At 34.1% G+C, this 22,167-nt stretch overlaps 3 long non-coding RNA genes across 3 annotated transcripts; 1 reads left to right on the top strand and 2 right to left on the bottom strand.

Moving 5' to 3' along the window:
* Positions 1-380: 380 nt before the first annotated feature.
* LOC117126003 lies at positions 381-7,835 on the bottom strand. The gene is made up of 2 exons (XR_004448518.1): positions 7,668-7,835; positions 381-1,463 (listed from the first exon to the last, which is right to left on the bottom strand). It is a non-coding gene; the product is annotated as an uncharacterized LOC117126003 (long non-coding RNA).
* A 5,928-nt stretch (positions 7,836-13,763) lies between these two features.
* Positions 13,764-21,821, bottom strand: LOC117126028. Its single transcript, XR_004448555.1, has 2 exons — positions 15,297-21,821; positions 13,764-15,193 (listed from the first exon to the last, which is right to left on the bottom strand). It is a non-coding gene; the product is annotated as an uncharacterized LOC117126028 (long non-coding RNA).
* On the top strand, positions 14,495-20,300 carry LOC117126029. Its single transcript, XR_004448556.1, has 2 exons — positions 14,495-14,607; positions 14,696-20,300. It is a non-coding gene; the product is annotated as an uncharacterized LOC117126029 (long non-coding RNA).
* Positions 21,822-22,167: the final 346 nt, after the last annotated feature.

Genomic DNA, 22,167 nt, shown 5'->3' with positions numbered 1-22,167 from the left:
ACATGAATGCTATCATTAAGGATAATTTTTGGCAAGTGGTGAAAGAAGAGAAGCTGCAGAAAGGAGATTTCGAAGTGGAAAGTCTGATGAGTTTTGGCGGATCGTATTGGTGTCGATCGACGCCAGACTTCGAACATCGATCGACGTTGCCTAGTCCGAATCGATCGACAGGATCTCCAGAGCATCGGCCGATGGGGCTCGCTTGGCTTCGTCGATTGTTGAGTAGCTCTGATGAATACTGTTTTTGCCTGTTATAAATTGGGCTACTTTATGCCATTCGTCATAGATTCCCTTCATTGGTCCGTTGAAGATGACATAGAATTTGTGGGCTTTTAGTGACTGGACTTTTAGGTGAACTTTCTGGTAGGATTATAATTTCAGTGTTTTGGATTTGGTTTTTTGGTTTTAGGTTTTGGATGACTGATTCGAGTGAATTTACTTCGTCTTAGAGCTTCTTTAGGTTTTCTTTCTTCTGCTTGAGTTGATTTTCCAAAGTTTTTATTGCTGCCTCCATGGTTTCTTGAAATTGAAATGTTTTGTGCGTCTTATGGCTGATTATTTTATATGATATAATCTCTATATCGAGAGTATTTATCAAATAGTAATTGATAAATTTATCATTGATAGATAACTATTAATGATAATTTATCAATTCTTCTATTGATAAATATAATTGTTTATTTTGGGTTTTTATCTCTGAATTCCCTTTTTTAATTCTCTTTTTATATATACTGGTACATATGAGTATTATGATATTTGTATCTGCCATCTTATTAGGCTTCCTTGATTATAGTTTGCCTTTATGTTATAGTTTTGAAATCAGATCAAGTATTTTGAATCAGTTCTTAGATAAAACGTGATTGGTCTTAAATCAATCTGCCATTTTTAAATGTTTTTATAGCTGTTAATGTTTCTAATTCATGTATCGGGTATTTTTGTTGAGTATTAGTGAAAATACGGCTATTATTTTTACTACTTTCTTTTGTTTCAAGGAAGTTTTTTGAGTTATTAATTTTTTTATTTTTTCAGTTGTTTCTGACTTTTTGCCATATAACACTGTAACAGTGGCTCCCCAATGTGTTACGCATGCGTCAGTAGAGACGATGAGTATATCATCATCACTTGGATTATATAATTCAGGTAATTTATTACACATTTCCTTTAGTTTTACAACAACCTCGCTATCTTCTTCTGTCCATTTGCAAGGAATTTTTTCAGATAATTTTTGTTGTAAAGAGTTTCTTTGTTTTGCAAGATTTTTAAAAAATCCTTGATCAGCTAAATAGTTTAGATTCCCAAGAAAGCGTTGTACTTGCTTTCTATCCTATAGATGGTTAGGAAATTGATTTATTTTTTCAAGTATGTGTTGTTGTGCGACAATTGTTTCGTTGCTATTTATTTCTAACCCTAAGAATTCAATTTTTGTTTAAGTATTTGAGATTTCTTTTGGCTTAATACTAAACCTGTTATAAAATAACTTATAATTTTATAGTATAAAGAAATTTAATTAAGAGCGAAATTTTATACCCGCAGAAAGAAGATACTACTGATATAAGATAATAACGAGAGAGAATATGTTATAAGAGGAAGAAGAGATGGTGTATTACAATTGATCGAAACGATCGTTTATATAGAAGTGAAAAAGAGAAAGTTACTGTGTGTGCATAGTGACGGTGGGCTCCACATAGTAAATAACAATGCGAAAATGTCAAGTTTTGGTGCGTATTATTTTGACGTTGTTTTTCTTCACGTTTACAACACTCCCCCTTGGAGACCAGTGTCACTATCGCTTCTTGCTTAACGTCTTTGTTGCCTCGTTAAAAACCTTTCTAGGAAAACCCAATGGGAAAAACCATAGTAAGGTAAAAAGAGTACAACTACGTAAGCTCCCCCTCGAATGAGCAGTCATAGATCCTTCTGATGACGCATTCCAATGTTATGGACATGTTTTCTGAATACCGCAGTCGGAAGTGATTTTGTGAAAAGGTCGGCTGCATTGTCGCATGATCGGACATATCTTACTTCAATCTCTTTCTTTTTCACGAGCTCTTGAGTGTATGAGAAGAACTTTGGATGAATATGCTTCGTTCTATCGCATTTGATATATCCGTCCTTTGTTTGAGTAACACATGCTGCATTATCTTCATAGAGGATAGTTGGCTCTGTATTTCCGTCAATCCCACTGCTTGAACAGATGTGTCGGCTTATTGATCTTAGCCAAACACATTCTCTACTTGCTTCATGGAGTGCGATGATTTCAGCATGATTTGAAGAAGTAGCCACGAGCGTTTGTTTCTGAGCACGCCAAGATATAGCAGTGCCTCCAATCGTGAAAACATATCCCGTTTGCGATCGGGTTTTGTGTGGATCTGAAAGATATCCTGCATCTGCAAAACCAATCATTTGACCTTTTGAATCTTTAGGGTAAAATAAACCCAAATCAATGGTCCCTTGGAGGTAATGAAAAACATGTTTAATCCCATTCCAATGTCTCCGAGTTGGAGATGAGCTGAATCTTGCCAAAAGATTTACAGCAAATGATATATCAGGCCGTGTACAATTTGCAAGGTACATCAACGCTCCAATTGCACTTAGATATGGTACTTCCGGACCAAGTATCTCTTCTTTCTCCTCAGGTGGTCGAAATGGATCACTTTTAATATTAAGTGACCTAACGACCATCGGGGTGCTAAGAAGAGTTGATTTATCCATGTTAAATCGTTTCAACACTCTTTTAGTGTATGTGGATTGATGCACAAATATACCATTTTGTGAATGCTCTATTTGTAGGCCAAGACAATATTGTGTTTGTCCAAGATCTTTCATCTCAAATTCTCCTTTGAGATAGTCTGATGCCTTTTGTATTTCCTTCTGAGTTCCGATAATGTTAAGATCATCAACATATACCGCGATTATTACAAATCCGGACATTGTTTTCTTAATGAAAACACATGGACATATAGGATCATTCACATATCCTTCTTTTGTTAAATGCTCACTGAGACGATTATACCACATACGTCCAGATTGCTTTAGCCCATATAATGATCTTTGCAATTTTATTGCACATAACTCTTTAGGTTTGGAATTTAATGCTTCTGGCATTTTAAAACCATCAGGAACTTTCATGTAGATATCAGTATCTAATGATCCATATAGATAAGCTGTAACAACATCCATGAGACGCATCTCTAGATTTTTATCAGCGGCTAGACTCATCAGAAATCTAAACGTGATTGCATCCATAACTGGAGAATATGTTTCTTCATAATCGATTCCAGGTCTTTGAGAAAAACCTTGAGCCACAAGACGAGCTTTGTATCTCGTAACCTCATTTTTCTCATTTCGTTTTCGAACGAAAACCCATTTGTACCCGACTGGTCTCACATCTGCAGGTGTGAGTACAATAGATCCAAATACTTCTCGTTTATTAAGCGAATCAAGTTCAGCTTGTATTGCATCTTTCCATTGTTTCCAATCATGTCTCTTTTGACATTCATAAACAGATTTTGGTTCTGGATCATCGATTTCTTCATTTATTTCACTTGACACAATATATGAGAAAACATCATCAACATCATCTTGTTCATTTCTATTCCATATCTTCTTATTATGGATGTAGTTGATAGAAATCTCATGATTCTTTTCTGACTCATGATGCTCTACTTTGTCAGTATCCTCATTATTTGTTTCTTCCAAAATATTTTCCGCTATTTTGGGTGTGTCATTTATTTCGACTTCCTTTTGTTTTTTAGGATTTTTATTCTTAGAACCAGTAGGTCTGCCACGCTTCAAGCGTGTTTTAGACTCTCGTGTATCGTCTGCTTTTCTTTGCTCATTTGTTATTTTGATACAAGCAGGAGCATTCGCGGCTGGTATATGAGATTTAGTTACCGTTTTGGTATCCGCAAATGCATCAGGTAGCTGATTAGCTATACTCTGTAAATGCATGATTCGTCGAACTTCTAGTTCAGACTCTTTAGTAGGCGGATCAAGATATAGTAACGAAGGTACACTCCATTTGATATCATTTTCTACATTTTTGTTTTCTCCCCCTAGAACTGGGAATACTTTCTCATCAAAGTGACAATCGGCGAAACGTGCCGTAAAGACGTCACCAGTTTGTGGTTCGAGATATCGTATAATTGATGGGGAATCACAACCAACATATATTTCCAATCTTCTTTGTGGTCCCATCTTTGTACGTTGTAGTGGTGCTACAGGCACATATACTGCACAACCAAATATTCTAAAGTGGGAAATGTTTGGTTCTCGACCAAACGCTAACTGTAGTGGGGAATACTTATGGTATGCACTCGGTCTGATCCGAATAAGTGCTTCAGCATGCAAAATAGCATGTCCCCATACAGAGGTTGGAAGTTTTGATCTCATGATCAATGGTCTTGCAATCAATTGCAGACGCTTAATTAAATATTCAGCCAAACCATTTTGCGTATGAACATGAGCAACCGAATGTTCAACTTCAATTCCCGTTACCATACAATAGTCATTGAATGCTTGGGATGTGAATTCACCAGCGTTGTCTAGTCTAACTCTTTTAATAGTATAATCAGGAAACTGTGCTCGCAATTTGATTATCTGAGTTAGAAATCTCGCAAATGCCACATTTCGAGAAGATAATAGACAAACGTGTGACCATCTACTGGATGCGTCAATTAATACCATAAAATAGTGGAATGGTCCACAAGGTGGGTGTATAGGTCCACATATATCGCCTTGAATTCTTTCAAGGAACTTTGGTGATTCTTTATCGATTTTGGTTGGCGATGGCCTTACGATCAATTTTCCTAGAGAACATGCAACACATGTCACTTTATTCCCTTGAGAAATCTCCTGGATTTTCAGTGAATGACCATGCGAACTTTCTATAATTTTACGCATCATTGTAGTGCCTGGGTGGCCGAGACGATCATGCCATAATGTGAACTCTTCTGGGTTCTGTTTTACTACAAGGTTTGATTCGATCTCATCGATATAAGTATGATGTAGTCCCGAAGGAAGTTCTGGAAACTTTTCCAATATGTGTTTTCTGCCACATTGCTCAGAAGTTACATACATGTATTTCTTTCCATCCTCAGTTGCAGACTGAGTGTCATATCCATGAAGATATATGTCTTTAAAACTCAACAAATTTCTTTTAGAACTCGGAGAATATAGAGCATTATTTATGGAAAATTTTGTTCCACGGCAACGTAAAGTTTGCTTTACCGGTTCCTTCAATCACGTCTTCAGGACCTGATATTGTATTGACGACAATTCTTGTCGGTTTTATATTAGAGAAATATCTCTTTTGTTTCAGAATAGTGTGCATTGTTCCACTATCTGGTATACATATTTCACGAATCCGTTTCTTGGATTTTGCTCCACTAGCATTTCGATCCATTTATGAAATTGTCATAAATATTAATAAAAGAAAAACATAAAATTCATTCATATAATAATCATATAAGGAAACACACAATAATTATACATTAAGGTGACGTTAAAACATCATTATTTGTTTAAAACAGGAAATGTAATAATTATACATGACAATACTGAAAACTATTCGATAGTTTTATTATAAGCATCTCTTTTCTCTTCAGGAGTAATCTAGTCCAGCTCATTTGCGAAGTCGGAGGCATCGAGGTACGATGTCCCTTCAAAGTTTTCAGTGAGGTTCACTTCTTTAGCTTTGCCTTTCGTGGACTCTTGATATAACTTACAGAGATGTGGAGGAGTACGACATGTACGGGACCAATGTCCTTTACAGCCACATCTGTAACACACTGTCTCACGCTTTTGGGTGGTATCCCCTTGAGTTTCTTTACCCTTAGAAACTTGTTCGGATCTAACCCACTTGTTAGATCCATTCCATTTGGGATTGTAAGTTTTTCCACGTTTGTTGTTGAAACGACGACCATGACCTCGGTTGGTCTGGTTCCTCCTTTCTGAATTTTCTATCGCCGTAGCATTCACTTCAGGAAATGCTTTGGCTCCCGTAGGTTGGGAATTGTGGTTTTTGATCAGGAGCTCATTGTTCTTTTCAGCCAACATGAGCGCAACCATCAATTCAGAAAATCTTGTGTACCCGTATTTTCTGTATATTTCGGGCAGGAAGTGAAGCTGTTTGTGGAAAGTGTTGTATGTTTTATTCATCATTTCTTCCTCAGAGACAGGGTTACCGCAATATTTCAGGAGTGAAACTATCCTCAGGACAGCGGAATTGTAATCCTCAACCTTTTGAAAATCTTGGAACGTCAGGTTTTTCCACTCTTCTAGAGCGTGAGGGAGGTTGACTTGTCTCTGGTTATCAAACCTTTCTTTTAAAGCTTGCCACAGTTCAGCTGGGTCTTCGACGCTTGCATAGTCGTGCGTTAGATTCTCATCTAAATGCTTCTTCAGGAAGATTATCGCCTCGGCTATATGCTCGGGCGGCGATTTGTTACCGATTACAATCGTTTCGGTTATCTTTTTCATCACCAGATATGGTTTCACGTTTGTGACCCATCCGACGTAGTTTTCGCCAGTTATTTTGAGAGCCGGGAACTGAAGTTTCTCGATGTTTGCCATTTGTATTTCTAAAACACAAAATAATATATTTTATTAGAATTTCGTAATTTTAAAACGAACCATTTATATTAATAATACACGCAATTACAAGAAGAAACAACGCATAGAAAAGTAAACCGACATTAAGCGTAAATTCTTCAGGAGCAAATTCTCCAATAAAAAGACCGAACATAGAAGCAAAAATTAGAATTGCACATAAAACCAAAAATATACGAATCATCTTTCTTGTAATGAAAAATCGGAGTGTGGCGATTTGGAAATATTTGAGAGAAGATGAAATATTTTGGATGAAGTAAATGAGTGAAGAATGAGTATATATATAGATGAAAATACTGTTCATAACCGTTTGAAAAGGGTAAAAATTTTGAAATTTTTTTTCTTTGTGACCGTTGGGATTAAATCGTATGAACCGAAAATCAATCCGAAAATATTGTAACAATTAGTCAACCAAATTCCGTAAATTTCATAATATTTTATATAGGTGACCAAACATTTATATAATAACAATAATATAACAAACAAATAAATATCAATCATATTATGGTGATAGAAAAATTATAAGATTAAATAAATTAGGCGGCGGCACAGCAAAGCCAATAATTATAGTGTAATTAACAATCAAGGTTTATTAACGAGGCGACATACCGCCCGCATTAATATAGATAAATAATAATAATTAAAACAACCACTATAAAATTATAGATAATAATATAGGCGGTATACCGGCCATTATAGCAGAGTAAATATGATACATATAAGTTTTACTGAATCGCAGAGTGATCGTGCTGATAACGTGTTATAAAATAACTTATAATTTTATAGTATAGAAAAATTTAATTAAGAGCGAAATTTTATACCCGCAGAAAGAAGATACTACTGATATAAGATAATAACGAGAGAGAATATGTTATAAGAGGAAGAAGAGATGGTGTATTACAATTGATCGAAACGATCGTTTATATAGAAGTGAAAAAGAGAAAGTTACTGTGTGTGCATAGTGACGGTGGGCTCCACATAGTAAATAACAATGCGAAAATGTCAAGTTTTGGTGCGTATTATTTTGACGTTGTTTTTCTTCACGTTTACAACAAAACCTTAATTTTTCTTTACATCCTTCTAGTATTTTATATACTTTTTCAAGATTGTCGCTTTCATTATATTTTGTAAATATTATTATATCATCTATATATGTTGAGCTGAATTCTTCGTATCCGGTTAAATTGTTATCTATAAATTGTTTAAATATTCATGGGGTTTGTTCTTATGGAACCGAGAGTTGTTTGGTGGAAGTTTGGTTTGCTAGACTTAGGGTTTTAATTCAGGCAATCAGGATTATAATTCTAGAGATGCCTAGCAAGTTGTATGCATGATATTGTAGAGCTCAACACTTATAAACAAACTACTAAACTCTCATTTTCTAGGTTTGTCTATTGACCAGTGTCGATCCATGATTATATATGAATATCGATCGATACACTTGTTCAAACGTCGACCGATTATTTGATTAGAATATAGATCGATGCGTTTGGTCAAGCTTTAACATGCGGGTTGAATATACTCACTAAGTTTCCTAGACCAGCTCTCGCCTTACTCTAGAAATCTTAGTTCAATTAGGATGAATTCAGGGTTAGATGCAAACTATTTCTTATGTCTACAACTCCTAGAGAAAGTTCTAGGTAGCAAATCTAGAGATAGACATTAATGACAATCCTAGTGATGAATATCACAATTTAGCAATCTATAGTTGGGGCTATTCCCTCATAACCTATTTGAACCATAAACCTAACAGGTGGATCTATTCAAGCATGAAGTTTGTCACATAAATCATAGATGAATAGATATAAAATTGCATTAGATATAAAAAAACAAAACCAATGGAGTTCCAGGAGGACTCTGGAGGATTTCCTCCCTTCTCTCCTAACTAAGAGAAAACTATGAATAGAAAACATGTAGCCGTAAACAATGGCTTAGAAATGCATAAATAGGGTTTTTGGTCATCCATGAATATTTTGGTAACTTTTTGTGGCTTATGGGCTTCAGTCGATCTTGAAATATGTTTGGCACACGTTTTGGCATCACCGTCGATCGATGGCAAGGTTGCACCGTCGATCGACAGTCCTTCATTTCCTCGACAACTTCCTCTCGTGAAGCATACTACCACTATTCAGTAAAAAGGGTATTACTTCTGCTATAAGATGTTCATTGACCTCCAACCGGTGGCATTAGAAATCTAACTCAAATCTATAGCTTGTGTTAAAATATGGGCTTAATCTAACGGTGGAAAGGTCTCCATTAATAGCTAAACATCTGACACATATGTGCAGCTCTGCACTCAAAAAGGTTCCAAAAGACACCAAAATCACCACTTTCCTCCAAATCGTCCATGAATCTGTAAACACTCTAAATAGACTCTATATAGTAGTAAATATATATTAAAACACTTATAAACCATGACTTAAAATGGGTAAAATCCATGGCCTATAAACTCCCCCAAACTTATCTTTTTACTTGTTCTCAAGCAAAACATACATGCAGTCTCTCTAAAAGAGGTTTGAAAACAGCAGGGACAAAAAGATTTTAAAACTCAGAATCATCACCTTAAGAAATCCTAATCTCAGAAACACATTATACCATATCCTAGTCTAGCAACCAAATTCACTAAGTCAACAACTTAGCAAATCATGTCTAACTATCCCTTCTACCAACCTCAATTCTTGCATAAATAAAAGTGTAGACTTTCCTTGGAAGTATCGATCACAGGATGCAAGAATTCTCAAACAAGTATCTGGACCTGCATTTAAATAAGAGTTTTTTCCTCTCTCTCTACTAATTTCTCTCTTAGTCAAAGTCTGTTTATATTAGGGGTGTTCAATCCGGATATCGGTTCGGTTTAGGTTCGTTTTTTTTTTGGTTTTCGGTATTTCAGTTAGTAAAATATCATTACCATTTTAAATCCATATTTACTTTGGTTTGATTCGGTTTATATACCGTTATTTTTTGGTTTATTCGGTTTTATACCAAAAAAACATAATTATTTAGCTTGAGATAATATTATATGAATTTTAGAGTCATATTTTCAACACAGTCATTTATTAAAAATATATTTCATGTTCAAATAAATGAACAAAAAAGTAAAAATGCTTCTACCATCAACTAAAATAATCAAATCTATAACTAAAATCAAAGCTTGAAATTTTGAAAATAAAAATATGAAACAAAGCAGAAATATGAAAAAAACGTTTTTCCACTCCCTCATATTTAGTGTTCATTAAAGTCATGCTTTTTCAATTGAAAAATTTTCATTAATTATTGTCCATCAAATTTATAATCTTCATATTAATTTAGTGAAGACTAAAATAAAGCAAAAAGATCAAAAGAAGACTTAGAAAATAAGATGTCTGAATTGCGATGTATTGTTATTTAATTATAGTTCAAGTGTTTTACAAATTAAGGTTCTTTATTACTATAAAATTATGGTAATAGTTATTAACACAAATTTAACTTATGTAACAAATAGATTTTCATGTATTGTTATAAAATAGATACATATTTACATGTTTCTACTTTGAATCGGGTTTTTTTCGGTTTATTCGGTTTAATCGGTTATATACCAAACCATATCCAATTCCTACGGTTTTTATAAAATTATATCCATTCGGTTTATATGGTATATACCAAAACCAAACCATATTGTCAATTTTGGTTCGGTTCGGTATGGATCAGTTTTACCATATTGAACAGCCCTAGTTTATATTGCAAGATCATTGACCAAGATTGGACAGGCTTCCATGAATAAAGCCATAATGGCTTTGGCCACCAAATCATGTTCACTTTTTTTGACCTATATCCTAGGATTAGTTGGAATCAAGCCTTAATGGTTATATCCACCAAATCATGTTCTAATCCATTACCTATAGAATTTTTATTAATCAAGCCTTAATGGTTGTAGTCACCAAGTTATTATTATTATTATTATTATTATTATTATTATTATTATTATTATTATTATTATTATTATTAGTATTAGTATTATTATTATTATTATTATTATTAGTATTATTATTATTATTTTATTTTTATTTTTTTTGGTTTTTTCTTTCTTATTTTTAATCTAAATTTTGAAATAGGGAGAGAGATGGTGATAAATCTACACAAGGTTTTACCTTCCAGACTTGTTTAAAGAATCTAATCCCATGTATACCTAGTCCCAAGACAAGCAAAGTTGAGCTCAATTAGGTTAGAGGTCAGCTTTTGTTCCTTAAAACATTCTCAGAAAATGTAACATAGTCGAGAGGTTGATCCACTTTGGTTTCTTTAGTGTTATTTGCAACTAGTAAGTCTAGAATGGTGTGGTTAGATAATAACCAAAATCAATAAGTTCATTATCCCCTTCTTGGCTTAATAAAAACTTTTTTTTTTCTTGAAAACATTTTAATAAGACTTATGAAATAAACTAATATCGGTAAACTTCCTCCCAGACTTAAACTACACAGTCACCAGTGTAAATTCAGTCAGAGTTATGGTGATAACGTAAACATAAGTACACAATTTAACAAGTAGAACGATAACCTGCTCGATGATGTCAGTGTCGATCGACACAATGATTTGACAATCGATCGTTGTTGATGAAGTGTTGTCGATTCATGTCAACATGGTCTCATCGGTCGATGGCTAGAGAAATCAATAGACACAATGAAGGGACAATCGATCGTTGGATCTGAAGTGCCGTCAATCGATATATAGCTGGTCTCATCGGTCGATGTGCTGAGGAATCGTCTACTCAGATCTCTTTCTTTTTTTTCTTTTTTTTTATAAATAGCTAACTAAAACACAATATTAGTAGAACCTCCAGGCTTAAACAACACTATCTCCAGTGTCATACAGTCTAAGATCGGTAGGGAAATAAATCATAAGGACAATATCTAACAAGAAAAAACGGTATACCTGACTTTGATGGGAGTGTCGACCAACACAATTAAGTGGCGATCAATACTGTTGAAGCATTGTTGATCGATAAAGTTAAGTGCAATCGATCGATGCTAGTGATGCTCTTTCAATCGATGTTGCGCAACCATCGTCGATCATCGTGCAAACTCATCTTCCTCGTATCTATTTGCTTTTATCTAATATAAATAAAACACTAAAATTCAGTAATACATAAATAATAAAAACTAATTATCTAAATTTTTTTTTTGATGAACATTGAGTGCTACAGTAACCCTGCAACAGTATCGCGGCTACGGTAACTCCCGATTTTCTGCTACAATGTCGCTCGATGTTCTTGCTACAGTGTCGTTCGATTTTCTTGTTGCAGTGTCACTCGATGCTGCTACAGTACCGTCGTTACTGTTCACCTTTAGTTTTTTTTTTGACCTGCATAAAAAAATAAAAACAAAAATCAGTAACAATCTAACATAAACCGGATAAAATTACCTAATAGTGGGTATGAATATGAATCCACTTGGTAGTAAGAAAAGATGTTACCTCCCACTCAGCGCTTTGTTATAGTCATTTAGCTTGACTTTGGAGATCTGATTTTGTCCGGATGAACATGAAAACATGCTCCAAAACAAGTCTCAATGTATGTTCTTTGAAGCTTTGTCATTCTTGTGTGAAAGCCTCCTCCATAGACTTTTCTCCTTTGTCTATCATCTCTGCAATAAGGAGTGCTCGAAGCTTTGCAAATGGTTATGAGAAGCATCTGCTACGCATTCTGGATTTTCTGACACCATCTGGGAAGAGAGGAATCAATGATAACTGAGAACCTCCCTTGGTCTTTTTCCTCTTCTTCCAATTTCTCCTCTTCTTTCCACCAGACTTATCAGATCACGTGGTGGTTTCTCCATCAAAAATATTTCCACACACATCAAACTCCTTCTGCTCTGATACTAGTCCATTATCGATCGATGGAGAAGTGGTAACGTCGATCGATTTCGGATTGTTGATGTCATTTGATATTGCATCTGTGGGGCATGTATCGAATTCACTTCTAAATATCAACCCTCTCTGAGAAGCTTCTGCATGTATATGATCATCAAGCTTAAACGTGCGGGTTGAATATGCTCACTAAGCTTCCTAGATCAGCTCTCGCCTTACTCTAGCAATCTTAGCTCAATTAGGATGGATTCAGGATGAGATGCAAGCTATCGCTTATGTCGACAACTCCTAGGGCAAGTTCTAGGTAGCTAATCTAGAGACAGGCATTAATGACAATCCTAATGATGATTATTACAACTTAGCAATCTATAGTTGAGGCTAATCCGTCATAACCTATTTGAACCCTAAACCTAACAGGTGGATCTATTCAAGCATGAAGTTTGTCACAAAAATCATATATGAATAGATATAAAAACCAAAACCAATGGAGTTCTAGGAGGACTGTGGAGGTTTTTCTCTCTTCTCTCCTAGCTAAGAGAAAACAATGAATAGAAAACTTGTAGCCATCAACAATGGCTTAGAAATACATAAATAGGCTTTCTGGTCGTCCATGGGTCTTTTGGTTACTTTGTGTGGCTTATGGACTTCAGTCAATCGATGGCAAGGGTGCACCGTCGATCGACAGTCCTTCATCTCCTCGACAGCTTCCTCTCGCGAGGTATACTGATCACTCTTTAGTAAAATGGGCATAACTTCTGCTATAGGATACTAATTTACCTCAAACCGGTGGAACTGGAAAGCTAACTCAAATATCTATCCTGTGTCAAAATATGTGCTCAATATAACAGAGGGAATGTTTTCATCCATAGCTAAATATTTGACGCTTCTATGCAGTTATGCACTCAAAAAGGCTCCAAAAAATACCAAAATCACCACATTCTTCCAAATCGTCCATAAACTTGTAAATACTCTAAATCGTCCATATATATATTAAAACATTTATAAACCATAGCTAAAAATGAATAAAATCATGGTTTATCATCTATCACCATTCTTGTTTTACCTCTTTTCTGTTCGTTATGATTATTAACTTAGAAAGCAGGTGAAGAATGTTGACTAAAAATTTCTCTAATTAATCCTTTTTTAACAATATTTTGGTTTCTTCTTAAAATTCTTTTACATCTTTTTCGGTGTGTGTCATTTATAATTGACTCTTATTCTTTGTTAGGGTCTTTTAATTTAATTTCTTTTAGCAGTTGATAGTGTTTCTAATATCCAATGGATCTTCACTACATACTTCTTCTAGTTTTTTCATAACCTTTTCATAGTTCATCATTGATTCTATTTTATTTACTAATTGAATTTTTAATTTTTCTTTTTTAGTGTTATATATGTGTATATTTACTACTTCTTTCTTTTGTTTTCCTATTTTTGGGCATGTTAACGATATGTATTTTAGATACTGACGAAAAGGTCTATATAATTATAAGAATTTATTTACAATTATAAAAGGTACTCAAGTATCGTGTTTATAAACAATTGGTGACAGCTTTTCCTGTGGGAATGCTGTTAAAGGGTGAGGTTCTGGGTTCGAGGCTCATCAACAACCTAATTATGGAGTTAGTGAAAACTCATAATGGAGGGGTTGGGGTCGGTGCGCTGCAGCGCTGTGAGCCTGGGGCCCAAGGGGCGGGTAGTTCCCACGGGGCGGGTTGTCACATAAAAAGTCGACTTTTTATGTGACAACCCATCCTCTCACTAGGAACCTAGGTTCACAGCGCTGCAGCGCACCGACCCCAACTCCTCCATTATGAGTCCTCTCTAACTCCATAATTAGGTTGTTGGTGAAACTCGAACCTAGGTCGTCACTCTTTAACAACACTCCTCCAGGATGAGTTGTCACCAATTGATCTGTGAGGACCTGGGTTCAAGTTTCACCAACAACCTAATTATGGAGTCAGAGATGACTCATAATAGAGGGGTTGGAGTCGGTGCGCTGCAGCGCTGTGAACCTAGGTTCCTAGTGAGAGGATGGGTTGCCACATTTATTCCGCCTAAGAACTGTGTATTTAATTGTTCAGCCACAGTGACAAGAGTTTATTGATGGTCTCTAAAATTTTGTAGTTGAATTTTATTAGCATCTTTCATCCCGGCAAGGTATGTGGATACAATTTGTGACAAGAGTTTATTGATGGTCTCTAAAATTTTGTAGTTGAATTTTATTAGCATCTTTCATCCCGGCAAGGTATGTGGATACAATTTCAGTTGTGATATATATTAAGAGATTTAAATAATTTCCGGCGTTGATTTTTTGAATTGTTTCGTCTAACTGTAGCTGCATTTCTTGTTCAGAGACCCAAGTGTGTAATCTGATTTTCCCTTCTTGGTGATTAACGCAATAGAGATCCAAGAAGTCGTTAATATTTTACTGGTTTTGGTTTAAATTGTTGATATTTTTCGAGCTTTCCTGTTTCGGATCTAAAATATCCTCGTTTATTTTTGTAACTGTCATTAATTTTTATGGTTGGTTTTTGATCAATAAGTTCTTTTTGTTTACTTTTTCCTTCTCCTTCTACAGGGTTTACGAAAGGAACAGATTGTTCCTCTTCCGATGAAGAAGAGTGATCAATTATTATTTCATTTTGTTCTAGTTGTTGGGCCTAATGGAGAGGGAGTTAATCATAAGGGATGCCATGAGTGTTATCGCCTGTGAAGGGCCTGAGCGGTTTGCGAGGCCTGAGACCTATAAACAATGGCAGGTTAGGATATTAAGAGCCGGGTTTAGGCCAGCGAAACTAAACAAACAGATTGTGAAGGAAAGAAAGGGGTTAATCAGAGAACGTTACCACAAAGATTTTTTGATCGACAATGACAACCACTGGATTTTCAGGGCTGGAAAGGAAGAGTCCTCTATGCTCTGCCCTGCTGGAAACCTGCTAAGAAGCAATAAACTATTCTGTAATCATTTCCATGATTTTTTCAGCGCTTCATATATGTGTTCTTTTTGCTTCACAATGTTTCTTTGTAGAGACTGTTAGATTTTGCTATCATATATCTATGGATTGCGTTTCTCTGGTCTTGCAAGTATATATGCCAACCAAGAATCCAAAACTAAGCTTAGAAGAAATCCATAATTTATCTAACAAATAGCAAATCAGCGTGTTTAATGATAATCCGGACACTGTGAGAAGTTGATATACTAGTCTAGCACATAAGAGCTCATTGTTGGAGTTGGACATTAAGGTCACTGAAGTAGTCCCGCCAGTTTATTTCCATTCTGTTATGTTTTTACATTTCCGTTCCCGAGAATGTAAGAAGTTGATATACTAGAAAATAGGCTATATTTTCCGGGGCATTCGATTCTCTTCGGTTCTTTCGGTTTTGTTCTTCAGTTCTAAACGTTTAGGATTCATTCAGGTGTTTAGAAAGCTCGGTTCGATTTTGGTTTTGTTATTTTGAATCTCGGTTTGTTTCGGGTAACAAAGTTGGAAACAAGCTTATATCCGGGGTAATTTCATATCTCATTTGATTTCGGCTTTTCGGTTAATTCGGGTTAAAAATTAAAAACCAATTGGGTTATTTTTGGGGATTTCAGATAGAAATTCGGTATAATTCAGAAATAATTTTAAATTTTGGATAAAAAGTATTCTAGTAATTTGATTTTTTGGATACTTCGACATATAAATAATATTTTTAAAATTATTTAATTATTTTAAAGGGCAAATTTCTAAAGAAACCTTTTTAAGTTTTTGTCATAAAAAATAGACATCAAGCATGCAAATGACTAAAATAGGTTTTACTAAAGAGGCAAAAGACGTTTCTACTCGTTGCTTTATATATATATAACATTTAAAATTAAAAAAAATAAGAATACAAAAAATATAATTTTGGATTATATGCTTTCAAAATTAGATTATTATAAAAAAAATCAATTTTTATTTTTCCAAACTTTTCAATTTTTTAAAAAATTTAAAAATTCTTTTTTTGAAACTATTTAAAAAAATTCAAAATTAATTTCTATTTTGTTTAATTTTAAACTCCACCCAAAAATCTCACTCCTTAACTCTAAATCCAAAGTCTATGGTTAGTTAATCCAAGTCTTGGGATAGTTAACCTTAGGGGTATAAAAGTATATATTTACCCTTCAATAAAACTTCTTTGAGTTATTTCTTCCTTTGGGGGTAGATTGGAAAGAAACACTTGGATTAGGATCATTTGTGGCAATTTATCTTAATATTTATAAATATATAAACTATATTATAGAAATTTGGCTATCCATTCAGTTCTTAGTTCTCAGTTTGGTTCCAGTTCGGTTCTGATTTTTTGTTCTAGAGATATATGACCCACTCGTATAATTGACAAGATCCAAACCCATAACTAACCTCATTTGCGGTTCGGTTCGGTTCTTCGGTTTCAAATAAATATGCCTAGACCTAGGCTATACTATATTTCAACCAATTTGGGCTTTTAAACGCGGCTGTACATTCCTTATATATTTTTAGTATTTTTTTCAACACTAGGTACATCATCATATAATCTCTAATTCTATTACAAATGATGATAAACTATCTGCAACATATGAGATATCGATGAACGATTTTACAGAAAATTTCATGAGGAATCTCTCCCCATAACACTTGAATCAACGGATCGTTCCGCACGTATGACATCCTCGATGAACATGCTCTATCGGCAGTACACTTCACAACGAACGACTCTGTCTACAACACTTTGAAACCTTCGATAAACTTGCATCCTAGAATCTGAAAGAAATTGCATCTTCTAGAAATTGAACCCTATACATTGGTGTAGAAGCCTCAAAACCTTGACCATTAGGTCATGATGTTTCCACATTTATTTTTTAGTATTTAGAAGTGTGTTCATATACAAAACAATGTTTAATGCTATAATTTTGTTAGAAAACCAATAATGGTTTTAATATTATATTTGCAAGTTATATCAGAAAATTAAATTTATCAAGAAGAAAATTATTGGTTTAAACGGGTAAAATTTAGTTGTACCATAAATATTTTTGGTATATAGTGGTGTAAATGAAAAAGTTTAAAAGAATTGATTTAATTTTTATGTCATTAAAATGTATTTATCTTTTCATTCACATCTATAATGAATTCCAAAGTAAAATGTGCTTGAAGTTGAATAGTGCAATGATGTGTGATCTATTAGAAAGTAATTCACGATATCGTACAAATGATACTAAAACATGAAAAATGTCACGTGGTGATTGCATGTAAAAAAACTTTTCAATTCTCTTAAAGTTAACGCTCCTAACCATTGGATAGGATGGATCCACATACCTAGAGAGACCATGTTGTGGGCACACAAGAAGGGGGCCATGTGTGTTATAAAATGGTATCAAAACTGGTTAGTCGTTTTTGTTCTGACCCGAGAAGGGATTATTAACATGTGTGGGTGTGAAAAGAAGCCGTCGGAATCTAAGAATGGAGGTGAATTGTATCTATAATATGTTTATTAAAGGTTGAGTATCTTGGAATCTGTTAAGTAAATAGAATTGCTTCAGTAATATGGAATCGGTCAAGTAATGAAATGGTTACCAAAAACCTATAAAGGAATGCAACCTATATACACCAATTTTTTTATATGCTGGATTTTCGCCAAAACATTTACTAGATTGTTACTAAGATAAGATGACTGTTATGATCAAAAGATAGAGATTGACTTTTTTTTTGGTAATTGGTGAAGTATATAACTTATTTTATGTCAATTGTAGTTTGTTATTGTTGTGAACCTCTGACACAAGGTACATCTAAATGAAAATGAAACCATTCCCATGGCCGTGACAAAAAGAAAAATAGTTGGAAGCAACTAGCAAGTCTGAAGTGACTCACCTAACACACAACAACACATGTAAATATATAAAAATTCTTTACTGAACAAAAATTGTTCGTAACTGATCTGAATTTGTATGTACCGATCTATTTTTGTAACAAAATCTATACAAATTGATTTATGTTGTCACTTTAAATGTTACATTATCCGTTTGAAAAGAACCACCACGTATAATTATTTGTTTACATCATAGAAACAGTGATATACATACACAAAGCTGTGACATCGAGTCTCAATTACATTACACATTTACGATGGCTGTTCAAAAAGATCTGAAGTAAACCTCATGACTTTTATTAGGATCCGACAATTATCTTGTTTTTTGGGACCACACATAGAGGGTAGCTTTCGCCAGAAAAAAAAAAAGTTAGTTTTGACAGTGTGTAGTCTATCCTTTAGATTTTTCTTTTATTGTGATATTTGTAAGAGAATAATTCAGATGATCAGCTAGCTGGTGATGATGGATGTGTCATGTAGTGACGAATGTGAGAATAATGCCAACTATATATGGGTTGAACTTTAATGAACCTATAAATAATGGGTAAACTAAAGAGCCATTTGCACAGAAAATATCAAATAAGTTGATAATTTGCATAGATGGAAAAACAGACAAAAGTGGAGAGAGAAAGAAGTTAAAATGACATTTTAGTCCTTTCTCTTTCTTACATCTATTTTTATGGTTTAGGTAATTATATATTGTTTCTCTTTCTTAAGTTTGATATTTCTCACGTTTATTACAAAAGAAAATCAATAGCTTCTAGCCGAAAACTCTCAAACTCATTTTTCGAGGGTCGTCGACTGATATACTACTCAACGCCGACGTCGATCTCGTTCCTCCTCTTTCATTCTTCTCTTTAACATATGATTCTTCATGGCTACTTTCTTTGTGTTGGCTGGTTCATTCCTTACGGTGTCGTCATCTTTATTGGTTGTACATCACCGGACATTCCTCGTCACACTATAAAAATGGTAGATTTGGTTCGGATTGTTTTACAGAGTTGACTAGGTGAGTTTGTTTTGAGTTAACTCAACATAACGAACCGGCTCATTATATAATTTGAAGTTGCAGATAAAATTTTACTTGTTCTAATAGCTGACACACAAATAGCTGAAATTTATTAGCCGGATAAACCTTTTCATGTTCAGCTAAGAAAAATATAAAACCACATGTACGAAAATGTTATAGGTGTGCACTTAAAATTATTGTTCGGATAAATTTTTTCATGATCAGCTAAAAATAATAATAATAGATGTTTGGATTGTGTCTGAATAATTGGATGTAAAAAATTCACATATTCGGCTAAGTATAATATTAGCTTCCTAATAATTCACAACAAGATATAATTTAAAAAATTGTTAGCCGGATAAAAATTTCTTTGTAGAACTAATTATTTTATTAGCTCTCATTTGAAACTGGTAGAAATTTAAAGAACACTGTTATATGTTAATAGATATGCTGACATGCTAACAATGTCATAAAACATGCTAACAATACCACAATATTATTCGAAGATACATAAACAGATAAATGGTTATATGCTATTAAAATTGTTAGCAGTCTAACATTGAAGGGTATTAAATATGTTAACAGTCTAGCAGTTAGTTATAGATATGTTGATAGCATTTGCTCGTAAAGAATCACAAAGAACATCGCGTCCGACACAACTCCTATGCACTGTCCAAGAAGTCCACATACGCTGCTCCTCTGATTCCAGTATACACGTAATTTGCCAAGGTGCTTTTGTGGAGGTTGTTGACTAGGCAGTTCATTGATGGTTCCAAAGATTGATATCCAGAAGCCATTATGTGCTCATCAAACAAAACAATAGCATCAACTAGTGACCTGATCTAGTCATCAAACAAAGCAATAGCATCACTTAAAGGTTATCTTGTTGCTCAAAGATCATGGCGGATCGGATAAGTATACAAATATACGGCTAAGTATATAAGGCTACGGATAAGTATACAAAGATACGGATAAGTATATAAAGCTACAGATAAGTATACAAAGATATGGCTAAGTATACAAAGAATATGTCTAGGTATATAAAGATACAGCTAAGTATATAAAGATCCAATGCAATAAGGGATAAATAGCCGGTTATTTAACAGGTACGACACACACAAAAAAAACAGACAACAACATTTATGGCCATCTTGCAAACATTACTAGCATGAGTACTGTCAGTAGATCAACTCTGGATTAAAGATGTCCTAAATAAACATGGCTATCGTCTTAACTGACCAGAGTATGGTGTCTGATCAGAAAGCTCTAAGAACTTACTGATAGATGATCTCTTTATAACATTGATTTCGTCTGCATCCAGAAAAACGCAAATAATCAAACAACTATAGGTCCAAAAATCAAACAAAAGAAGAACTGGATCTATCAAAACAGAGAAACACAATGAAAAAAATCAGAAAGACACAACACCAAGGGTAAAAATCCATCGGACACTGGCCCTAAAACCCAGATGTGTGTTGCTTTGATTCTCGCATACTCTAATCAAACCTTAAACAAGACAATATGACATTAACAACTAGGGACATGCTTTACTTCCGATGATATCAAACCCAGAAAATTCAGACATAAGCTTAGCAAATCAAATACTCAAACCGAAGTTAAAAAAACCCCACAAATAGAAAACCCATAATGAAATCGTGGATCCAGTCAAAGAAACCAAATCAAGAATCATATAAGAGAAGAGGATGATATACCCTGAAGACGAAGGCGTTGAGCAGCGTCATGGGATTCATATTGCATACAAGGAGGATTGCGTGAATCTCATCCTCACTATAGTTCCCAGCAGTGATCTCTTCGTCTTCTTGGTATCCGCCGTAATCGAAACCCTAGTACCACTCCCCACCATCCTCTATTTTTCAAACGAATATAGCTTCTGGTAAATGAATCTGGGACCAAATCGAAAAGGTTTGAGCAGTCCTGTATATGTATTTATACGAATACGCAGGAGAGTGGAGGATGGGATTTGAAACTAGATTGGTGTTTCGAGGAGGAAGGAGTAGAAGAAGAAAGAAAAGGGGGCGAGAAAGGAGAGAGGAGAGAGATATAGGGATTTTGGAAAACATACGAAATAAGTTGTGTAGAAAAAGGTAGGGACAAAACTGCCATTAAAAAAAAACACATCATCAAAAAAAGCATAATTCCATCGGTGCAAATATAGCAGTTATCGGTGTATAGGAGTGCTAATTTCTCTAAACTAAATAAACAACTGTAGGGTTTAGGGACCTATGATGAAATTGAGAGCTCAGTTTCGTTTCCTGAATAAATGAAACTATTTCACTTTCTTCGAATAAGAAAAACAAGTTGATTGATCCTAAATAATCCAACGAAACACTGAAAAACTAAAGAAAGAATTTTTAATAGAGAAAAAAACTAGAATAGCACTAAACCAAGTTTTTGTTCCCAAAACTCAAGGCTCAAAGTCACAAAAATAGGTTTCATTAAAGAGGTAATGTACACTTATACCCCTAGGGTTAATTAATCCAAACCTTAGGGTTTAGAGTTAAGGGGTGGGGTTTTGGAATTAGAGTTTAAAATTTTATAAATAATAAATAATAAAATAAAAAATAAAAATTTTAAAAACAGTTTCAAAAAGTATTTTTAAATTATAAAAATAAAATCTGAAAAAAAATTTGAAATTTTTTTAAAAAAAAAAAATTATAAAAATTTCGAATCTGAAAACATATAATCTGAAACTATAAAAAAAATTTTATTTTTTATTATTTTTATTATTTTTATTTTTATTTATTTTAGTTTGTTTATTTAATTTTAAACCAATGGTATTATAGATATTTTATCCTTTAATGAATGTCATTTTTGTGACTTTC

This window comes from Brassica rapa, chromosome A06, assembly GCF_000309985.2.
Source record: "Brassica rapa cultivar Chiifu-401-42 chromosome A06, CAAS_Brap_v3.01, whole genome shotgun sequence".
NCBI classification, from domain to species: domain Eukaryota; kingdom Viridiplantae; phylum Streptophyta; class Magnoliopsida; order Brassicales; family Brassicaceae; genus Brassica; species Brassica rapa.
This window is presented reverse-complemented; position numbering and strand designations above follow the sequence as displayed.